The sequence below is a fragment of the Capricornis sumatraensis genome, chromosome 1, assembly GCF_032405125.1.
Source record: "Capricornis sumatraensis isolate serow.1 chromosome 1, serow.2, whole genome shotgun sequence".
Classification (NCBI taxonomy): Eukaryota; Metazoa; Chordata; class Mammalia; order Artiodactyla; family Bovidae; genus Capricornis; species Capricornis sumatraensis.
This window is the reverse complement of record NC_091069.1, coordinates 216,576,299-216,599,572: the sequence shown is the minus strand read 5'-3', so window position 1 is coordinate 216,599,572 and position 23,274 is coordinate 216,576,299. Positions and strand designations below refer to the sequence as shown.

At 46.9% G+C, this 23,274-nt stretch overlaps 1 long non-coding RNA gene across 1 annotated transcript; it reads right to left on the bottom strand.

Moving 5' to 3' along the window:
• Positions 1–710: 710 nt before the first annotated feature.
• LOC138089045 (uncharacterized) lies at positions 711–23,021 on the bottom strand. Its single transcript, XR_011145779.1, has 3 exons — positions 22,949–23,021; positions 2,904–2,980; positions 711–1,065 (listed from the first exon to the last, which is right to left on the bottom strand). It is a non-coding gene; the product is annotated as an uncharacterized lncRNA (long non-coding RNA).
• Positions 23,022–23,274: the final 253 nt, after the last annotated feature.

The following is a 23,274-nucleotide window of genomic DNA, read 5'->3' as shown; positions in this document are numbered from 1 at the left end:
TCTGTTGTGGGCTGAATTATGTCCCCCCACCACTGACATAGGGTCATTGCAAATAACAATTAGCAAATGAAGGTCATTTAAGGTGGATCCCTAATTCAATCTGACTGGTGTCTTTATTTAAAGATAAGCTATTTGAGACTTCCCTGGCAGTCCAGTAGTTGACTTCACCTTCAATGCAGGGGGCATGAGTTCAATCCCTGGTCGGAGAATTAAGATCCCACAATGCCACGCAGCACGGCTAAATAAAAATTAAAAAAAAAAAATAAGCAAAGCAGTTTGGACAGAGACAGACATGTTCTCAGGGAGAATGCACATGACTATGAAGGCAGAGATCTGGGCAAATCTTCTGCAAGCCAAGGAGAGCCCAAGATTGCCAGCAAAGCACTGGAAGCTCGGGGAGAGGGGTATGGATTGGCTTCTCTCACTGGCCCTCCAAAGGAACCAACTCTGCCAACACCTTCATCTCAAACTCATAGCCCCCAGGACTGTGAGACGAATTGCTGTTGTTCAAGGCCCCCAGTTTGTGGTACCTTGTTACAGCCACCCTAGTAAACTAGTGCAAACTTTTTACACAAGCGCTGTAAGTCAAGTTCTCAGTGAGAGACCAATAGATGCGAGGTAATCTCATTTATTATCTTTATGATGGAGGCTTCAGATTCTTCGTGGAAAAATAATCCGTCAATTAAGTGATCTCAGGCCTCTTCCACTTTTCATGTTTAATTTTCCATGATTGTAACATGAGGGTAATTCAGCTCCACTTGTCACTTGCATCAGTGGTCCAGCTCCTACTGCTGTTTTGAAAATTTCCTTAGCTGGTTTGAAAATGGGCTAATGGAGAGGTGGTCCTAATAATGAAAACAAAACAAAGCAAAGCAAGGAATTTCTTTTCCTATTTTATGGGTTACATCACTGTATGTTAAAACCAACACCACGTGGGCCCTTGTTTTCCCTCTGATGTTCCTGCTTGTATCAGCAGCTCAATCAGCCATGGGGTTTTCTGAACCCCTTTCCCTTGTGTCTTCAGGTCTGCTGAGGTTAACCCACATGACTGTTGGGCTGCCAATTCTGCAGAGGAAAGCAGAAATCTCAGTTAGAGGTTGTTTCCTGTGGGCTAAGAGTGTATCACTGGAACCCTGTTTAGGCCTGGAGTGTTGGGTTCTTCGTGTGGAAACATGTCCCTGCACTGCCATGTCACTGAGTAAGTAAGAGCTGCTTTCAGAGAGTCCGAAAGGCTGTTGAACACTTTTCCTGTTCTCAGGATGAGGCCCGGTGGCCCCAGCGTAGGGAAACAGGTAAAACGCTGAACAGTTGTCCTCAGGCTGCAGTGATGGGTCTCCCATTGACAAGCCGAGTCAACTCGTTTGGCCTCTGCTTTTAGATTCTACATACCAAGTCAGAAGGTGATTTCCTATACTTGGGGTGTGGCCCCCAGCTCCCCATCTGTGGCAACAGGACTTTAATGGCTGCGTGTGTTCAGAGAAAGGACTTCAGATTCCTTCAACATTGCTTTGCACCTGTTCTCAAGGCTGCTTCTCTGATGCCCTGACAGCCCCTCAGACTTGGTCCAGTGGGCTGCTCCCCACTGGTTTCCTGGAAGAGCTTCCTCCCCAAGCCAGAGGGCCTCTCTCACCTCCCTGAAACCCAGGCCCTGTCCTCTGCTAAAACCTCTGCTTAAGGCTTTTCTTTTTGCTCCCTGCTTCTGGTTTTCCTCTCAGGAATTTTAGGGGAAGTGTGCCTTTTCTTGGGCTTCCCAGGTGGCTCAGTGGTAAAGAATCTGCCTGCCATTTCAGGAGACACAGGTTCCATCCCTGTGTTGGGAAGATATCCTGGAGGAGGCAATGGAAACCCACTCCAGTACTCTTGCCTGAGAATCCCATGCACAGAGGACCCTGGTGGGCTATAGTCCTTCGGATCTCAAAGAATTGGGCATGACTAAGTGACTGAGCGTGCACACACACGTGCCTTTTCTTATTACAGCTGCAGCCTGCTGGAGTTCACAATGGCTGCAGAGTGACAGGTTTTACTTTGAGGCTCTCACAGTTGGTGATTCCATCTAGTACCAACATGGGAGGCTTAATTAAGCAAGAGCAAGTGCCTAGTAGATGGAGCTGCTTGCAGGTACAAACCACATCTTGTTCAAGCCCAGAGCTTGGCACATAGTAGATGCTCAATAAAATCATTTGTTGGATGACTGCATCTTTGTTTTCTCTCTTCTTCAGAAAAGTGTCTGACATGTGTTAAATTTAGAATCATGACAGCACACATGCTTCTGCTGTGTAGTAGCTCTCATGGATCGTGTTCAAGGAAGAGGTCCTGTGGCCAGGAGGCAGAAGTCCAGGTCTGGCTCAGCCATTATCCAAGCAACCCTGGGGTCTTCAGCCTCCCTGGGCCTCAGGGTCCTCCACTGAAGCATGGAAGTTACCCCGTCTTCTCTGCCTGCCTCCCCGGATGGTTATGAGAACATGACAAAAGAAGGGATGTGACCATTGTCAGAAAACTTCAAGGACCATGCCAAAGGAATTATTTTTATTGTGTTTGCTGTAACAGATGTTGTGGAGTTGAGCTACTCATAATTATTTTTTGAATTTCATTTATTTCCCTGTTCTTTTTGGTGGCGGGGGGTCGTCACTGCTGTGCACGTGTTTTCTCTAGTTGCAGCCAGTGGGGCTGCTCTCTGTTGCAGTGCAGGGACTAGAGGCGCTCAGGCTTAGTAGCTGTGGTGTGTGCGCTTGGTTGCTCCATGCTATGTGTGATCTTCCCAGACCAGGGATCAAACCCATGTCCCCTGCATTGGTGGGTGGATTCTTAACCACTGGGCCACCAGGGAAGTCCCTCATAATTATTTTTGACCTTTATCTCTTTTCTTTTACAAGTTCACGCTTCGGGACCAAAGCCAGGTTTACCTCCTTCCCCAGCTGAAGAAACATCCATCCTTTAATCCAGGCACTGTCGAATGCTGGCCTCCTTGGCGCTCAGTCATCTGTTTGGTCAGATGGGGCGAGAGACAAGTTATGTCACAGAAGACTGGCTGACAAATAGTTGCCAAAGCCATCAAGAATAGAAACAGTACAGCCTTCTCCCCAGAGGGTCATGCTTCTCTGCGGCATCCTTGAGCTGTCCAGAGAGCCCTGGGCCTGCTCTAGACAGAGCAGCACAAGGAGGAGACAGTTCGTTGGGACCAGCCAGCCAGGGGCCAGCAGAGCCTGGGCGGGACCCCCACCTCCTGTCTTCCAAGCACTGACTCTACTCCCTACGCCTCTCGAGGGATCAGTGGATGAGGCCATGGTAGATGGTGCTTTGCCTCCTCTATCTCCTGTTGCTAAGGTAACCAAGTGAGATGAAACAGGAACAAGCCCGTGGTCTTCCTGCCTCCACCCACGTGTCCAAACAGCCCCCATTTCAGCCAGAGATTCACAGTCCGGCCAATCGATTGTGGCTGAGCATGTGTTTTGGGGTCAGGGACCACCCCCAAGAAGAAACGCCTGAGCTGGGTGGCAGCCTATACTCTCTGAATACTCTTCCTGGGCAGATGAGGTGTTGCAGCTGTGGTGGGGTGAGGGGTAGAGGTTGAGGGATCGAAATGTTTCCAGTGTACGGTTGTCAATACGTGATATGGCTGAAATTGTCCAAGGCCTGGGTACCAGCTACCTATCCTTGGTTTACTTGGGGAATCTATAGACCAAGAGGGCAGAGGGCACAGCCTTAACCCTCACCTCTGGAATTTGTGTCTCTAGCTTTCCCATTTGCCCCCAAGATGGACCCCTGACCCCAAGCTTTCAGATGAGAGCCCTTCTTAAGGATCAGCATGGTACCATAGGGAGGAGGGCAAGGTCAGCTAGGAAAGAGGGAGCTACTTGTAGGCTACAGAAGGGGGAGCTGCTCAGGAGAGAGGAGAGGGGAGGGGAGAAGGGAGAAGAGGAGAGGAGAGGATTGGAGACGGGAGGCAAGGGGAGGGGAGGGGAGGGGAGAGGAGGGGAAGGGAGGGGAGAAGGGAGAAGAGGAGAGGAGAGGATTGGAGACGGGAGCGAGGAGAGGGGAGGGGAGGGGAGAAGGGAGGTGAGGCAAGGTGAGGATTGGAGATGGGAGGCAGGAGGCAGGAGAGGAGGGGAGAGAGGAGGGGAGGGAAGGGGAGAGGAGGGGAGGGGAGAGGAGAAGGGAGGTGAGGCAAGGTGAGGATTGGAGATGGGAGGCAGGAGGCAGGAGAGGAGGGGAGAGAGGAGGGGAGGGAAGGGGAGAGGAGGGGAGAGAGGAGGGGAGGGAAGGGGAGAGGAGGGGAGAGAGGAGGGGAGGGAAGGGGAGAGGAGGGGAGGGGAGAGGAGAAGAGAAGGGAGAAGAGGAGAGGAGAGGATTGGAGACGGGAGGCAGGAGGCAGGAGAGGAGGGGAGAGGGGAGGGGAGAGGAGAAGGGAGGCGAGGCGAGGAGGGGAGAGGAGGGGAGGTGCTAGGCTGACCACACGGACGACCACTGCAAGGTCTCCCTCCAGCTCCAAGGCCCAACTCAGTGGTGACCTTCTCCAAACGCCTTTTCAAATCCACCTGGGCTGGAAACACCCCTTTCCTCCTTTCTACTCACCCAATGTTTTCATCTGCACCTCCTTGTGCCCTTATAATCTGTTTACCTTATATTCGCCTTTTGAATAACTTTTGTTACACAAATACTAATATATGCTCATTGAAGGAAACACAGAGACCCACAAAGAAGAGACTAAAATCCACTCATATGTACGCCGTGGAGGTGATCACTGTCAGCATTCGGGGGTGTAGCCTAATCTAGGTTCAGGTCTCTTCTCTGCCAACATTCAGCTCTTCAGCAACCAAGTCCAAACCTCACCTCCCCTGTGTACCCTCACAGCTACTACAGAGCTTCCCTTCCTCAGGGACTGGGTCATGCATTTTAAATGAATGGATGAATAAACAAGTAACAGATAGATTGATAAGTGGACAGAAGGTGGAAGAAAAAGTTCTCTTACCCAGAAGTAGCCCTAGTGAAGGAAGCAAGAAGGGAAGAGAGGGTATCAGCCCCTAGAAAACACTTGAGTGCCCCACCTCCACCCCAAACTGCCTCCCCAGCCCCTCTGCTCCCATCAGAGCAGAGTCAAGGCCAAGAAGTTAACATGCACAGAGAATGGGCCAGATCCAGACAATAATTATTAGTGAAAGATAAAGATGAAGCCTGGTCCCTGCCGTGTGGCTTGGAAACGTTAGCCACGGCTTGAGGAAAAAGAGGATTCATGGAAACAGCCAAGTCAAGGTTGCCACATGTGTGCAGTATTTTAGGCTCAGCAAGCAGTCTGGCAAATTCAAAGCCACTCGTAAGTGGGTTCCAAGAAATCTGATTTCAGCAGCGCCATGGACACGGGCGTATGTCCCCATGACTTGCCCCTCACTGGGCTGGAGATTATCATTGATTTATCTGGAGCAGAAACAGCAGGATTCCACATTACGTCTTGGAAGGCGGCCGGGGCAAAGGCAGAGAATTAACAGACCTTTATTATTAATTCCAATACCACAACTCCCCATGGGTTCTGCAGCAAATCACAGGCTCTCTTAACAGAAGTTTCTCTGTGTTTAAGTGGAGCTAATGTTTTGTTTTGTTTGTTCCTAAATGGGGCTTGTCCTCATTCTTAACTATAAAGACAACTTCAAAGTCACAAATATTCATTAATCACACAAGAGTCCAGAGCACACTAGGTGCTACAGGAGAAGCGAAGCAAGTCGGACAGTCCCTATATTTCAGTCACATGAGCATCAGGCATTTACTCTGCACACTCCTTCCGTGTGCCGAACGCTGAGCACGGCGTGGGTCTTATAGCACATACAGTGACGATCCTGATTTAAAAGTGGAGAGATGAGCCTTGGGGAGGTTATACAACTTCCACAAACTTTCCGCAGCCCCAGTTTGCAAGAGATTTGGGGTTAGAATAAAAGGGAAGAATCCAATGGTTTGTCATTTTTAGTATCATTTTAGTGCCATTTAAGTAGCCTTAGAAATGCTCAGCCAACATTTGTGTGCGCCTCCCTCTCACGGACCCGGAACAAGCCACAGTTTGTGCCAGGGGAGTGGGAAGGAGGTCCGCCCTCATCCGCTCTCCTACTGGTATGTGCAGATGTCAACCGGGCTCTGCTCTGTGCTCATTCACAGCGATCTGCTCATGCCTGCTCTCCACCTGGTGCCCAGAGATGGCCCCAGTGCAGGGGATGCTCTTGGGTCCAAAATTCCCAACTTGTGTCTTTTAACCCCTCAACCCAGAGCAGCATTGGGTGCTGAGGAGAAGGAGCCTGGATTCTGGTGTTCAAACCCTAGCCCAATCTCTTGCAAGTCTGTGAGCTTGGGCCAGTCTCTCAGCCTCTCTGCAGTTTCATCCTCTCCTGCTAAATGGGGGCAGTACCGACCCTGCTGAGAGGTTCAATGAGGCTATATCTGCCCGCTGTTGCTCAATCAATAGTAGCCACTTAGTATTGTCCAAACTAAATTCCACCTAAGAAGCAGAGTTGTGATTTTTTAAGCCATGAACCATCAAGTATTTATTAAAGATCCATTTTTTAAAGCAGGAAGATGGAGAGAAATCTTGCTCACCCTCTCCAGGAGCAAGGGACCTGGGCAGGAAGTAAATAAAACCCATAGCAATGTGCAGCTGACTCCAGCATCTGAGATACAGGAAGTGAGAAAAAATTCTCCAGAGTGTCTGCAGCTTAGGAGGCAAAGACCAGAGTGTGGGCAGACGGAGGCCCCCAGGACCCCCAAGGCTACATCACAGGTACTCCTCACAGGTTTCCTCTTCACTCCCTGTTCTCTTCTCCCTGCTCCCCGGAGTTTGCTGTTCAGCTCGTGCAGGTGTTTTCCTTCCCGAGACCGCCACCCCCCACACCCCCAGGGCCCAGAGCATCCTCAGGTTATCGCCCGGCCCGCCGGCTCCTTGCCTGGCTCTGACCTCACCTCGGCGTCAGTCTTATCAGGTGTGGACGGAATCGTCTCCCTGCTCCTCCGGGAGCTCCGGGCCCAGGATTCTCCACACACCCAAGCGGAGGAGGGCCAGCCACCTCTGGGACTGAACACTGCTGCCACCTGCCAAATCGGGAGCAACCCCAGGGGTCTTCTAGCAAAGCCGTGAGGCCAGAGTTGGGGAGGCAGGGGGAGCTGTATGGAAGTGTTGACAAGGAACAGAGCAGATGCTGAGCTCGCTCAGGAGAGAGGGAGGGGGCAAGGGTGGCAGAGAAAGCCAGCAATTCCCACCGGCTCCCCCCGGGGCCAAGGCAGAGAGCAGTGGGTCAGGGTGGGGCTTTAGTCTCCTCTGGGAACTCATTTCCGCCCAGGCAGCCAGGAGATGCAGCCGAGCCCCATGTCTTGAGAAGTGGGTCTTGGGGACTGGAACAGGAAGTGAGGACCTGCTGGGACCCAGGCAGGTGGGGATGGGGGGAGCCTGTCTCCTGGGCCCCTGCACCAGTGCCATAGCTCCCTGTTGACCCCTGTGAAACGTGGCAAGGACACTTCCTATCCACACCACTCTGGTTTGTTTAGGCTTGTGGCTGGAGCACTCCTTGGGGTTCATGGCCCGGGGGTGAGGTAGGGGCGGGTGTTTAATTAGAATTCACTCCACACAGGGCCCTTTGTCCCCAGCTCCAGACCCTTGTTTGTCTGTACCTGACTCTTGCTTTATTGGCCTTACTGACCATGTCTGTCAGTACACGATGACTTACTTGAACTGTGCCCTCACGAGCTTCGCACGTCAGTGTTTTCACATTCTAGGGCTCAGAAGGGAGGAAGCAGGGGGCAGGCAGACCACCCCTCAGGATGGTGTCCCGGGTGGGAAGAGGTGGGTGAGCTGGGCAAACTCAGGAGGGCTCGTTCCTGGCCGCTCCACTCTTCTCAGCGGAAGAGACAGGTAGGGACACAGAGGGGATGAGCAGCCACTTGTACCCTGCGAGCCACAGCCAGGAGATTGTCCTGCAGGAATACCCATGTGTGTGCAGACGATGGGGTTCATAATAGAGGACTGGAGACCATCTAAATGCCATCAGCAAAGGCCTGATTGAGAAATGCACAGTGTGTGTACAATGGTCCACTGTAGAGGAAGCCCCTCATTCATCGGTAGGAGATGAGCTCCAAAATACACTGGTATGTCCAACAAATACAACTAGGTTAGGAACTGTACATTATTGTTTGTTTTAAAAAAAAAAGAGGGGAGTGGGAAGGGAGACTATGTGTTTATATGCCTGTTTATGCACAGTCTGTCTTGGAAGACTGCAGGAGCTGCTAATATTGTGTCCCCTGGGAAGGAATGTGCCCGGTGGGTGTGGGAGCGGGGAAGGCAGCCGTTGACTTGTGCTGTACACCAGCCCAGCCCAAACTTAGTAGCTGAAAACCACCACTATTTTACCAGCTCATGTTTTTATAAGTTGGCTGGAGCTTCTGCATGTGACAAGAGTGCCTAGAAGCAAGAGAGCTAGCTCGCGCACAAATACTTTCAAGCCTTTATCTGCATGATGCTTGCTAGATTCTCTTTGGCCAAAGCAATTCACACAACTAAGCCCAAATTAAAGGTAGGAAAATAGATTCCATGTTTCCTTTTTGCCTTTGTTTTTGTTGCTGTTGTTTTGGGCTTTTTATTTTTCTTTTTGGCCACATTGTGCCTTGCAGGATTTTAGTTCCCTGACCAGGGATTGAACCCAGGCCCTCGGCAATGAAAGCACAGAGTTCTAATCACTGGTCCACCAGGGAATTCCTGACCCTGCGTGTTAAGGAGAGGAGCTATAAAAATACAGCAGAATCCACCAGGAGATGAGGCAGGTGGGCGGCAGGAGCAACTCTTTGTAGCCTTTGGTGCTTTATGAATTTGAGTCATGTCAATACACGCTACTCAAAAAAACTGAAAATTTTCCAGTTGTTGAAGGACACGTGGGAAGGAGAGACGAGGTGGAGACACAGGTGAAACCAGATGGGTGGTGAGCTGGGAATGACTGAAGCCAGGGATGAATGCGTGAGACTCACAGTGCTCTCATACTCGGTGAATGTGAACATTCCCTACAACATAAAGGTTTTAAATAGAAATTTTAAAAGGACTGACACCAAAACCTCAAGCTTATTGAGGTTTACTTCCATGATGAGAGCATGGGCTACACTGCCCCCTCCTGCCTTCCCAGCCACTCTGGGGGCTGGGGCTATTTGGGCCCTGACCCAGCCTTCTGGAGGGTGCTGACTGCAAAGGTCACTCGCAGAGTGACCTCCAGGGCAACCCCCAGTGGAGACGCTGAGCCTTGAGGAATTGTTGGAGAACAGGGAAGAAAGGAGCCTTCAGGGCGCTGCCTCCACAGCGTGGGCAGGACTAGAGGCTGAAAAATCCAAGGGATTGGGGTGGTATCGGTGGTGACAGGGGAGGTGAAAAATACTTCACTGTTTCAGAACCACATAGCGAGTTTCTGAGGGTGGGGGACCAAGAAGGGAACCTTTCCAAGGATTCCAGACAAAAAGTATAGAGCGTATGCATACATCTGAAGAAAAGTAGCTCAGTGAGAAAGAAAGGTACGTTTTCTTGCCCCTCCTCCGTCACTCAGGATGGCCAACCAGCCCTGTGTGTGCTGGCAGCATGCCCAGGGTGAGCCCCGAGCCACCCACGTGGCCTGAGTCTGGCTTCGAGGGGCCCCAGCTTAGAACATCTCTGAGAATGCTGAGCACCCCAGGCTTCCCTTCTGTGGGCAGACAAGGAAATCTTTTTGGTTTTTTTTTTTTTTTTCAGATTTTAAACTTTTTATTTTCTATTGAGGTATAGGTGATTAACAATGTTACGATAGTTTCAGGTGAATCTTTAAGGGACTCAGCCATACATGTACATGTATCCATTCTCCCCCAAACTCCCCTTCCACCCAGGCTGGCACATAACTGAGTAGAATTCCACGTGCTATACAATAGGTCCTTGTTAGGTATCATTTTGAATATAGCAGTGTGTACATGACCTTCCCAGACTCCCTATCCCTTTCCCCCAGCAGCCATAAGTTCATGTTTTAAGTTCTGTGAGTCTGTTTTGTAGGTAAGTTCATTTGTATCATTTCGTTTTAGATTCCACATATAGAGGGATATCATACAATATTTCTCCTTCTCTGTCTGACTTATTTCACTAAGTATGACAGTCTCTGGATCCAGCCATGTTGCTGCAAATGGCATTATTCCCATTATTCCATTCTTTTAATGGATAAGTAATATTCCATTATATATATATATATATAGAGAGAGAGAGAGAGTGCACATGTTCTTTATTGTTTCAGTCTTCTGTTTTTGGATATCTAGGTAGCTTCCATGTCTTAGCTATTGTAAACAGTGCTGCAATGAACACTGGGATGCATGTACCCTTTTGGATCATATTTTTCTCTGGATAAATGCCTAAGAGTGGGACTGCAGGGTCATATGGTAGCTCTATCTCTAGTTTTTTAAAGAACCTCCATACTGTTCTCCATAGTGGCTGTACCAATTTACATTCCCACCAACAGTGCAGGAGGGTACCCTTCTCTCCACATCCTCTCCAGCAGTTGTTGTTTGTGGATTTTTTGATGATGGCCATTCTGACCCACGTGAAGTGATATCTTATTGTTGTTTAGTCACTCAGCCAAAGTCGCTCAAGTCGCTTTGATTTGCATCCAGTAACTAGCAATGTTGAACATCTTTTCGTGTGCCTGTTGGCCATTTGTAAGTTAAGGAAATCTTTCACTATCTCTACCTGGTCCTGTGGGACCTCTAGCTAGCCCTGAAAACGTTCTCCCCTGTTCCAAGTGTCTGCTAAGAGTTACCAGAAGCGGGCCTGCTTCCTTTTATGTGGATGCCTGTGAATGCCTGCGTGTGCACCGCCTTTGGCCACGACAGGACCGGGAGGCGAGGGAAGTGACCGTGACACTTTCTGCCACCCAACTGTGCCCCCACCCCAACTCCAGGCCAAGCGAGGTGACCCTCCAGTCATCATGCCCTATACCTGCCTTGACTGCTGAACCCCCACACTGCTGGGAAGTTAATGTTCCTCACTAGTTAGAAACTCAGCATTACAGAATTACTGTTACATTCTGATGTATGGTAATGGTGTTGTGATTATGTTTTGTTTTGCCTTTTATTGAAGTATAATGCATACACCAAAAGAAAATGTATGTGTACAATTTTTTTTAAGGGAAAACATTCATATCACTCCTGGAGAAGGGAATGGCAACCCACTCCAGTGTTCTTGCCTGGAGAATTTCATGGACAGTGGAGCTGGAGTCCACAGGATCGCAAAGAGTTGCACATGACTGAGCGACAGCTCATATCACCAGTCTGCAGATCAAGAGCCAGACCATGGCAAGCATTAGAGGATGTTCTTCAGAGGAGAAACACTGTTTTTAATAAATATTCTTAAATATCTACAGATGAAATGATGCATTTGGTTTGCTTCAAAATAATCTGGATTTGAGCAAGTTCAGTTCAGTTGCTCAGTCGTGTCCAACTCTTTGCGCCCCCATGAATCACAGCACACCAGGCCTCCCTGTCTCACCAGCTCCCAGAGTTCATTCAGACTCATGTCCATCGAGTCAGAGATGCCATCCAGCCATCTCATCCTCTGTCGTCCCTGTCTCCTCCTGCCCCCTATCCCTCCCAGCATCAGAGTCTTTTCCTATGAGTCAACTCTTCACATGAGGTAGCCAAAGTATTGGAGTTTCAGCTTCAACATCAGTCCTTCCAGTGAATACCCAGGACTGATCTCCTTTAGGATGGACTGGTTGGATCTCCTTGCAGTCCAAGGGACTCTCAAGAGTCTTCTCCAACACCACAGTTCAAAAGCATCAATTCTTCGGTGCTCAGCTTTCTTCACAGTCCAAATCTCACATCCATACATGACTACTGGAAAAACCATAGCCTTGACTAGACGGACCTTTGTTGGCAAAGTAATGTCTCTGCTTTTGAATATGCTATCCAAGTTGGTCATAACTTTTCTTCCAAGGAGTAAGCGTCTTTTAATTTCATGGCTGCAATCACCATCTGCAGTGATTTTGGAGCCCCAAAAAATAAAGTCTGACACTGTTTCCACTATTTCCTCATCTATTTCCCATGAAGTGATGGGACCAGATGCCATGATCTTTGTTTTCTGAATGTTGAGCTTTAAGCCAACTTTTTCACTCTCCTCTTTCACTTTCATCAAGAGGCTTTTTAGTTCCTCTTCACTCTCTGCCATAAGGGTGGTGTCATCTGCATATCTGAGGTTATTGATATTTCTCCCGGCAATCATGATTCCAGTTTGTGCTTCTTCCAGCCCAGCGTTTCTCATGATGTACTCTGCATATAAATTAAATAAGCAGGGTGACAATATACAGCCTTGACATACTCCTTTTCCTATTTGGAACCAGTCTGTTGTTCCATGTCCAGTTCTAACGGTTGCTTCCTGGCCTGCATAAAGGTTTCTCAAGAGGCAGGTCAGGTGGTCTGGTATTCCCATTTCTTTCAGAATTTTCCACAGTTGATTGTGATCCACACAGTCCAAGGCTTTGGCATAGTCAATAAAGCATAAGATGTTTTTCTGGAACTCTCTTGCTTTTTCCATGATCCAGCGGATGTTGGCAATTTGATCTCTGGTTCCTCTGCCTTTTCTAAATCCAGCTTGAACATCTGGAAGTTCACGGTTCACATACTGTGGAACCCTGGCTTGCAGAATTTTGAGCATTACTTTACTAGTGTGTGAGATGAGTGCAACTGTGTGGTAGTGGATTTGAGCAAAGGTACATATTAAACAAGGTTTATAATTATTGAAGCTGGGTAATGTTTACATGGGCCTCCCTGGTGGCTCAGTCAGTAAAGAATCTGCCTGCAGTTCAGAAGACAGCCTGCAATGCAGGAGACCCAAGTTGGATCCCTGGGTCAGATAGATCCCCTGGAGAAGGAAATGGCAACCCACTCCAATATTCTTGTCTGGGAAATCCCAGGGACACAGGAGCCTGGTAGGCTACAGTCCATGGGATGGCAATAGTCAGACATGGTTTAATGACTAAACCATCACCAACCAATATTTACATAAGGGTTCTTTCCATTTCTCATATACACACAAACACACTTAAAATTTCCATGACTGAATTTTAAAAACAATCACTGGAGAGCCCTGGCTTCATCTCTATCCAGTGACTCTGAGTCATGACAAAAAAGCTGAGCAGGTGGTGTGGAAAATGTCTCTTTGGTATATTACTTGGTAATCAAGAATCTGAGAGTCTAATGGATTTAATGATCCCATGGAGAAGGGAATAGCTACCCACTCTAGTATTCTGGCATGGAGAAGTCCATGGACTGTATAGTCGATGGGGTTGCAGAGTTGGACATGACTGAGTGACTTTCACAGATACGCACATACACACAATGGATTTAATAAGTAAATTATTATTTCTTAAATGAGTTCCATGTGCCTATCTCCTCTGTGTAACTGAGAGCTCCTTACCCGTGCTGGGGTCCTGATCCTCAGCACAGTGCCTTGCATACAACAGGTGCTCATAAGTGTCTGTAGCAAGTGAAAGCTTAAATTCATATCCTCCACAAGGCCTAGCATGGTCACAGGATGGCACAGATGCACAAACTGCTTCATAACTTGAACCAGTGCCACCAGGGGTCTTTTTCATAGATGCTTCGGGTGGCTCAGTGGGAAAGAATCTGCCTGCCAATGGAGTAGATGCAGGTTCAATCCCTGGGTTAGGAAAAACCCCTGCAGAAAGAAATGGTAACCCACTCCAGTATTCTTACCTGGGAAATTCCATGGACAGAGGAGCCTGGTGGGCTGCAATCCATGGGGTCACAAACAGTCAGACAAAACTTAATGACTAAACAGCCAAATTGCTCAAATCGTAACATTACAGAATTGAGAGGGACTTAAGAGACCACTTTGTACCAACTTTTCATGTGATAGACGAGTAAACCAAAGCGCAAAGAATAAAGTTCACACAGCTGGTAGGGACAGAGCTGAATTGGAGACTGGCCTCTTTCTGTTCTATCACCCAGTTTCACCACTGTGAATTCGACGCATACCCACAATTCTATTTTCACAGGTGAAGACCAAGATCGTAGAGGAAATGAATATCTTTTTCTCATAGTCTTGGGTCATTGTGACTCCATTACTTTCTCCAGAACAGTGTTCTCCACATAGGATTTTCTCTCTTCCTTCAAGAAAACTTTAAATTCAAAAACTGTAATGTTCAAAACAAACAGAAGGGTGATTATTCTCATTCGAAAGGACTTTGGTGCACATTTCCTTTTAAAGAGGTGAACTCTCTCAAGAGTCTTTGAAATATGAGTCAGTTTTTAACAATTCCATGTGTATCCAGCTTGTTAGGAATGAAGCTACTGAATAAAATCAGGCACAGCCCAAGCCTCTGCCCCACAGTCCTATCATGTCAAATGTCACGAGCGCGCTTTCAACATTCCCAAGTCAAAAAATAAATCAATCAGAGATAACGCACCAAGAGAAGAAATAAATGAAAAAAAAAAAAAAAGACGCACAAGGAAAAATCTCTTCATAACATATGTTCATAACATATATTGATTTAAAGAACTCTTTACATTAAAATATTAGGTTAATTTTGCCCTATAGTTTAATTTTGTTGGCACTAAAAGCAGCATTAAAAATAAAAAAGTCCCATAACTCTAGTGGTATTTTGTGTCATTCATGCTCTGGGCTTTTCCATGCAAAAGTGCCAAAGTATTTTGCAGCTTTGCCCAGTGCCTTTTTCAAGAATCTTGTGACACTTCCATGCCCCAGCCTAGCAGGGGTGGCCAGATTTCTTTGCTCTTAAGAGGATTACTGAGACGTTCTCCTTTATAAAACCCAGAAGACTCTAGGAATAATAGGAATGAGCAAACAAGAGATGTCAAGGAGAAAGGTTACAAGCAAGTGTGATTCTTCAAAGAAGCTCTCTAAGCAAGGAGAGGTCAAAGAATGTTTTAAAGGACACTGATAAGCGGGAGCTTGCTAGTACTGGGCGCCAGTGTCGTAGGCAAAGCTGAGGGGTCAGCTTACATACTCCATTAAGGGTTAAGCTCCAAGCCCTTCAAGAACTTTGGGTGAGTCAGGGCCAGAGACAGATGAAGAAAGGAGACACCTTATCTCTAATCAGCCCTGCCTCAAAATAGCTCTCTCTTCCCTGGGGCAGAGACCCGTCATCTCTATACTGCACTGCACGGCAGCGTGGAGGTGTCCCAGCCCACTTAGTCAGAAAGTCAATGAGTGCGCTTGATTCATCTCTTACACAAGTTAGAGCTCTCTGGGTGAGAGCAATGCATAATTCAGCAGCCTTCAAAATGGCTTGCCTAAAAAATCAGAATGTTCCTGTCAGGAAGGACCATACAATTTATCTGGATCAACTGGTCATTTTACAGATGGATAAACTGAGACCCAGGAAAATGAAATGGTTCACACGAGGAGGAAACAGGGAGTCCGTGACCGGGCTAAAGGCGAAAACCCAGAATTAGAGCAGACATTCTTTTTCTCTTGGCAATGATGCTGTGCTCATCTGAGAAATGAATGAAACACTCATGCCCCCAGTCAATTTTCCTTCCGTTGTTAAGGAAATCATTTTCAATGCTCTGAGAGCTTCCAAATCAACACTCTCACAGCAGCTCTTGTTAAACTCTTCCACTGTGAGTCTCTCAAACTTCCTCTTCTATCTTCATAATCCAGACAGCTTTACTTTTGAGGTTCTATATATGGGCTGCCACAGTTGGTCCCCCTCCCCACTCCCCGTACCCGGCTGTTGGAAGAGAAAGTTACAAATGGGTAATTGAAGCCCTCAGGGAATTGCTTAGAATGGGGTCAGACAAAGATTCCCCCCAGTCTCATCAACAGCTCACGCCTGCCAAGGGTTATGACTCACAGCTTGGGACCTGCTCTCCCAGGGGGCATCTGTGAGATGGCACAGCCCAGACATTCCTGCTGCCTGGCTTCCTACTTGCATAGTGCATCCCTTTGTGTGTCCTCTACACACTCTGGGCTCTGTCAAGCGCTGTAAGAGGCACACAAGGTCTAAACAGGAATGGGGCCAAGCCTGCGGCTTGCAAAGGCTGCTGGAAACTGGACAAAGAAATGGGATGCAGAATGTGGACAAAGGGCTGGAGTGTGTGGTTAGGAGATGCTCCACTCCATCTAGCTTTATGCAGTTTTGTTACAGGTTATTCCCATCCAGGATTTTGTGTTGGAGACGGAAGAGAAATTGAATTTCAGCTCCCTTCCATTTCTCCATGATCATCAGCTCTTAAATGTTCCTAATTATTTCTTGCATGAGTCACTTGGCTGGACTTATCACAGCTCTGAGGTGGAAACTGGTCCCTATCTGTTCCTCATATGTGGGATATTTTTCTTCTCCCTAGACTCCAACTCTTCTACTCCCTATGAGGCCCAAGGCTTTGCAGTCCCTTTAGGGTTTCCCGCTCACTATAGTGCTGGGCACATTTGTCGTTGTTCAGTCACTAAGTCGTGTTTGACTCTTTGCAGCTTGTTGGCTCCTCTGTTCATGGGATTTCCCAGACAAGAATACTGGAGTGGGCTGCTACCCCCTATTTCAGGGGATCTTCTCAGATCGGGGATCAAACCTATGTCTCCTGCTTTAACAGGTGGATTTTTTTACCCCTGAGGCATCAGGGAAGCCCTGCTGAGCACACGCAGGTACTTAACAAGTACTTAGTAACTATATTCTACTGGGTCAGCATCACAGTTCTAGACTCACTTTGTGCCAAAGCCAGATCACACCATGAAGGCCTTGATTTTACTCATGAGAAGGCAAAGGGCATAGAAAAACAATCATCCAAGGTTTACACACAGTGAATGGCGGGTCCAGGTTTCAGTCTTAGGTCCTTTGAAATGAAATCCAGCCCTTTCTGTCTATCATTTATCATAGGATGGAGACAGAAAATATTATGCTAAAGACCTTTAGGCTAAAGTCAGTGAAAAGTGGAATAGTATTAGCTTATTGCTTGAGGGGTCTTACACTTTCCATGTCAACATTTTTTAAAAGGACATTTTAACTAATAGATCCTTAGCCTATTATATGTGTTACATAAACATTCTCATACAATCATGTAATTATAAAAGTTTTTTTCTATCAGTTCAGTCATAATCAATTGCATTATTGAAATAAAAATGTTTCCTTTTTAGCTGAAGATCTAAAACTTATATGCAAATTAATGCCTGTAAATGAGATTAATCTCACTAAATGAGGTAAGACCTTACTGTTCTAATATCAACCCAACATGGATTTTAAACTTCTCAGTATCATACATATTCACGTTCAAAGATTATCCTATCAAACGAGCATCAACAGGTATCAGTGGGTGCTTACTGGTTGCACTGCATGGTTCTAGTTGGCCATTAAAAAACTGACTTTGAGAACTTAGGTACATACTAATGGACTCACCATTTTTAAATGCCAACTATGGGCCAGGAACCTTGAAATACAATTTACATATGTTATTTCATTAAATCTTCATGATAGTCTTATGATTTACAAATGAGTATTCCAAGGAGGAGAAAGGTCATTAACGTACTCAGAGTCACACAGCTGATAAATGGCAAAGCTGAGATCTGATCCAGATTTGAGTGACTCTAAATTTCGCACTTTGAAACATCTAAAATATCTACCCATGAACATCTAAAACATCTACTCATGAACATCGACTCTAAAACATCTACTCCTGTTTTATTGACTACGTCAAAGCCTTTGACTGTGTGGGTCACAACAAACTGGAAAATTCTTAAGGAGATGGGAATACCAGACCACCTGACCTGCCTCCTGAGAAATCTGTATGCAGGTCAAGAAGCAACAGTTAGAACTGGACATGGAACAACAGACTGGTTCCAAAAAGGGAAAGGAGTATGTCACGGCTATATATTGTCACCCTGCTTATTTAACTTACATGCAGAGTACATCATGCGAAATGCTGGGCTGGATGAAGCACAAACTGGAATCAAGGTTGCCGGGAGAAATATAAATAACTTCAGATATGCAGATGACGCCACCCTTATGGCAGAAAGCGAAGAACTAAAGAGCCTCTTGATGAAAATGAAAGAGGAGAGTTAAAAAGTTGGCTTAAAACTCAACAGTCAGAAAACAAAGATCATGGCATCTGGTCCCATCAGCTCAATTCAGTTCAGTTCAGTCGCTCAGTTGTGTCTGACTCTTGGCAACCCCATGGATTGCAGCACTCCAGGCCTTCCTGTCCATCACCAACTCCTGGAATTTACCCAAACTCATGTCCATCGAGTTGGTGATGCCATCCAGCCATCTCATCCTCTGTCGTCCCCTTCTCCTCCTGCCCCCAATCCCTCCCAGCATCAGAGTCTTTTCCAATGAGTCAACTCTTCACATGAGGTGGCCAAAGTATTGGAGTTTCAGCTTTAGCATCAGTCCTTCCAATGAACACCCAGGACTGATCTCCTTTAGAATGGACTGGTTGGATCTCCTTGCAGTCCAAGGGACTCTCAAGAGTCTTCTCCAACACCACAGTTCAAAAGCATCAATTCTTCGGTGCTCAGCTTTCTTCACAGTACAACTCTCTCATCCATACATGTCTACTGGAAAAACCATAGCCTTGACTAGACCGACCTTTGTTGGCAAAGTAATGTCTCTGCTTTTGAATATGCTATCTAGGTTGGTCATAACTTTTCTTCCAAGGAGTAAGCGTCTTTTAATTTCATGGCTGCAATCACCATCTGCAGTGGTTTTGGAGCCCCAAAAAATAAAGTCTGACACTGTTTCCACTGTTTCCCCATCTATCTCCCATGAAGTGATGGGACCAGATGCCATGATCTTCATTTTCTGAATGTTGAGCTTTAAGCCAATTATTTCACTCTCCTTTTTCGCTTTCATCAAGAGGCTTTTTAGTTCCTCTTCATTTTCTGCCATAAGGGTGGTGTCATCTGCATATCTGAGGTTGTTGATATTTCTCCCAGCAATCTTGATTCCAGCTTGTGTTTCTTCCAGCCCAGGGTCTCTCATGATGTATTCTACATATAAGTTAAATAAGCAGGGTGACAATATACAGCCTTGACGTACTCCTTTTCCTCTTTGGAACCAGTCTGTTGTTCCATGTCCAGTTCACTTCATGGCAAATAGATGGTGAAACCATAGAAAGAGTGAGAGACTTTATTTGGGAGGCTCCAAAATCACTGCAGATGGTGAATGCAGCCATGAAATTAAAAGACACTTGCTCCTTGGAAGAAAAGCTGTGACAAACCTAGATAGCAGGTTAAAAAGCAGAGACATTCCTTTGCTAACAAAGGTCTGTCTAGTCAAAGCTGTGGTTTTTAAAGCAGTCATGTATGGGTATGAGAGTTGAACTATAATGAAAGCCAAGCACCAAAGAATTGATGGTTTTGAACTGTGGTGTTTGAGAAGACTCTTGAAAGTCCCTTGGACTGCAAGGAGATCCAACCAGTCCATCTTAAAGGAAATCAGTCCTGAATATTCATTGGAAGGACTGATGCTAAAGCTGAAACTCCAATGCTTTGGCCCCCTGATGCAAAGAACTGACTCATTGGAAAAGACTCTGATGCCGGGAAAGATTGAAGGCAGGAGGAGAAGGGGACGACAGAGGATGATATGTTGGATGGCATCACAGACTTGATGGACATGAGTTTGAGCTAGCTTCAAGAGTTGGTGATGGACAGGGAGGTCCTATGTGCTGCAGTCCATGGGGTCGCAAAGAGTCAGATGTGACTGAGCAACTGAACTGGACTGAAAACTCACACTGTCCTTGCTATACCAAAGCTTCTCAAACTTGGGGTGGTGGTTGTGATTCAGTCACTAAGTCACAGCCAACTCTTGTGACTCTATGGACTGTATTCTACCAGGCTCCTCTGGATTTTCCAGGCAAGAATACCGAAGTGTGTTGCCATTTCCTTCTCCAGGGGATCTTCCTGATGACCCAGGGATCTAACCCAAGTCTCCTGCACTGCAGGGATTCTTTACTGACAAAGCTACCAGGAAAACCCCTCAGTATCACCTAAGGAACTCTCCAATAATATGGATGCCTCGGTTCCACCACAGACTCATGGCATGAGAGTATCTGGGAGTAGAATCTGGATTTCTAAAAATCACCAGGTGATTATAATATGAAACTGGGGTTCAGGACCATTGTGCGAGGTAAACTGCGCTTCAGACTCTTCTACTATAAAGGAGTTTGATAGACAGCTCTAAGGTCATGTCTACTTCTGCAGTCACCAGGGTTGTGGTGAGAGTTGTGTGGGGCCCATTGCTCCTTGAGAAGTCAAAGGAACTGGGAATAAGCAGTGGCTCAGATGGTAAAGCATCCACCTACAATGCGGGAGACCTGGGTTCGATCCCTGGGTCAGGAAGATTCCCTGGAGAAGGAAATGGCAACCCACTCCAGTACTCTTGCCTGGAAAATCCCATGGACGGAGGAGCTTGGTGCAGGCAACTGTCCATGGGGTCGCAAAGAGTCAGGCGTGACTGAGCGACTTCACTTTCACTTTCCACCCTGCCAGACACTCTCCCAACTTTCTATTTCAGTGTAGGCTATAAGCAAAGCTGGGTAAACATCGTGGGAGAAGACATTAAAGCATACAATTATTTCATGTAGTTTTGAAGTTTTATCTGTTTAATTATTTATGTTATTCAGAACAAGGGCCTAAAGCTCTAAAAGATTCCCCATGCCACCTTTCCCCTTATGTCTTCTTTTGAGGTATCAATCATAGTTCTTCAATGAGATCCATATCGCTCCAAACTATTTCAGTGTTACTTCTGTACATCATTACATCCAAAAGCCCATACATTTAAAATGGGCTTTTTAAAATGTTCATACATTTTGATCCAGAATTCCTCTTGTGGAAATCTATTCCAAGGAGATAAGCAGAAATAGCTTTATGAAGATGTTCATTTCACTATTATTTATTATAGCAGAAAATTGGAAACCACTCATATGTCCAATAGTAGGGAAATGATTAAAACATAGTATAGCTTACTAAATGGTGAAATGGTGATCATAGGTGAACTTTACATACAGAGACTTTTAAATGATGTGGGGAAATACCAACATGATGCTTAATAAAAAATGTAGGATATTAATGCATATATATGGAATTTAGAAAGACAGTAATGACGATCCTATATGCAAGGCAACAAAAGACACACAAATGTAAAGAACAGACTTTTGGACTATGTGGGAGAAGGCGAGGGTGGGATGATTCGAGAGAATAGCATTGAAGCATGTACATTACCACATGTAAAATAGATGACCAGTGTAAGTTCAATGCATGAAGCAGGGCACTCAAAGCCGGTGCTCTGGGACAACCCAAAGGGGTGGGGTGGGGCGGGGAGGGAGGTGGGAGAGGAGTTCAGGATGGGGGTTACATGTGAACCAGTGGCTGATTCATGTCGGTGTATGGCAAAAACCACCACAATATTGTAAAGGAATTATGCTCCAATTAAAACAAATACATTTTTAAAAATGTAGGGTATACCAAATTCTATAGCGTGGGTCTGCAAGTTAAATTACATGGAGTCGAGTAACTTTAACACTACATGTTACTGAACCAAACTTGGGTCTGCTTGCCTGTGAGAGGTAAAGCCAATCTATGGCACCGGGTTGTGGTGAAGGACAGTGCAGCGTTTACTGCAGGGTGCCAAGCAAGGTGTTCAGGACAGCAAGTGCTCAAAAAGCCCAAGTTCCTAGATGGGCTTCAGGGGAGCATTTTTAAAGACAAAGGGAGGGAGGGGCAGCCCAGGGTAGGATCAGCTTGTGCACAGTTCTCTGATTGGCTGCTGGGGAAGTAAAAGGGCAGAGTCACAGGAGTTGAGACCGTCAGCCCTTAGGTGCCAGTAGGTCTGGGGGCTACATGCTCATGGTCATTAGGTAGAAAATTTCTTCCATTTAATGGTGGCTTTAGTATCTGTGAAACAAGGTCGGAAAGGTCAATCAGATACTATTACCTAGATACTTCAGAGAGGAGCCACAGCAGAGGGTATTGGGGGTGGGGCTCTGTCCTGAAAAGGCCCCTTAGGGTCCTGCTCACTTCCATGTACTTATTATTATACATCGGAAAAAGAAAAATACTCGAACAAAGAGAAGCCCCCGTGGCTCAGATGATAAAGAATCTGCCTGCAGTGCAGGAGACATGGGTTCAATCCCTGGGTCGGGAAGATCCCCTGGAGAAGGAAATGGCAACCTACTCCAGCATTCTTGCCTGGGAAATTCCATGGAGAATGGAGCCTGGTGGGCTACAGTCCATGGGTCGCAAAAGAGTTCGACACGGCTTAGTGACTAAACAACAACAACTCCTCAGGCAAAGACTGAAGTACCTGAAATTGTTTTCACCATTCAACCCAGTTCTAAATGTTTGGAGAAAAGAATAAAATAGTGGATCTGAAGCAGCAAAAAGTGTTATATTTGGCCCTTGGTCTGTAGGCTGGTATAGACATAAGATTTATAAACAGCAGGGTAGAAACAGGACATCACAGGTCAGGTAATTCTTTAGGTGTAGGAAGAAAAGATACATTTCAAATTTGAGTCAATATGAAGGAAGAGAAAACAGAAAACCCATTGGCCAAAATCAGCTCTAATCCAGGAAGGCTGTTCTGGACGTGGGATTCACAGGTGAGTTAATTTAGAACAGTCAAGGCGCCATTTTCTAAGTATTCTCATAGCCCCTGACGCGGGTAGGACGCGTAGTGCTGAACTTGGCCCCACTTCACACAGGAGGGGACTCGCTGGGTGTCCCCGCGGCAGCAGGAGGGCGCGGCTGAAGCCCCAAGCCCGGTCCTCCGCCGCCACGAACACCATGCGCCTAGCCGGCCAGGAGGACTGCGGAGGTCCCGCGGTTTTGTACCAGGTATCCCCCTGCCGGCTGGGACTTTGGACTTTATCCGCTCCACAGAAGCAAGGTAGGCCCCGAGGGCAGGAACCCGCCACAGGCTGGGGCGTGTGGGTGGCGAGCTGGGGCCCGAGGGTCACTCACCACGGGATGCGTTCATGCCTCCAACCCGACAGCCCCGGCGGGCCTTGACCTTGGCTAGCTCGTGTAGGCCCCTCATGCCTGTGTTTTTAAGTTTAGGTGTCTGGTTTTCCCTCTCTGACAAACTGAACCTTGTACTTTTTTGCAAATTACCCGTGTTTGCTCAGCAATCGACAAACAGCTGCAAGACTGCAGGTGGTGGCCGAGCATGCGACCAGTCAGTCCAAGTTCCAAGGGGTCCCTGGGGGGGCCCCGGGGATGCTGTGACTTGGGCTGAACCCCAGGATCTTGCCCTAGACTCTGAAGGTTCCTACAGCTCCCTTAGGCTA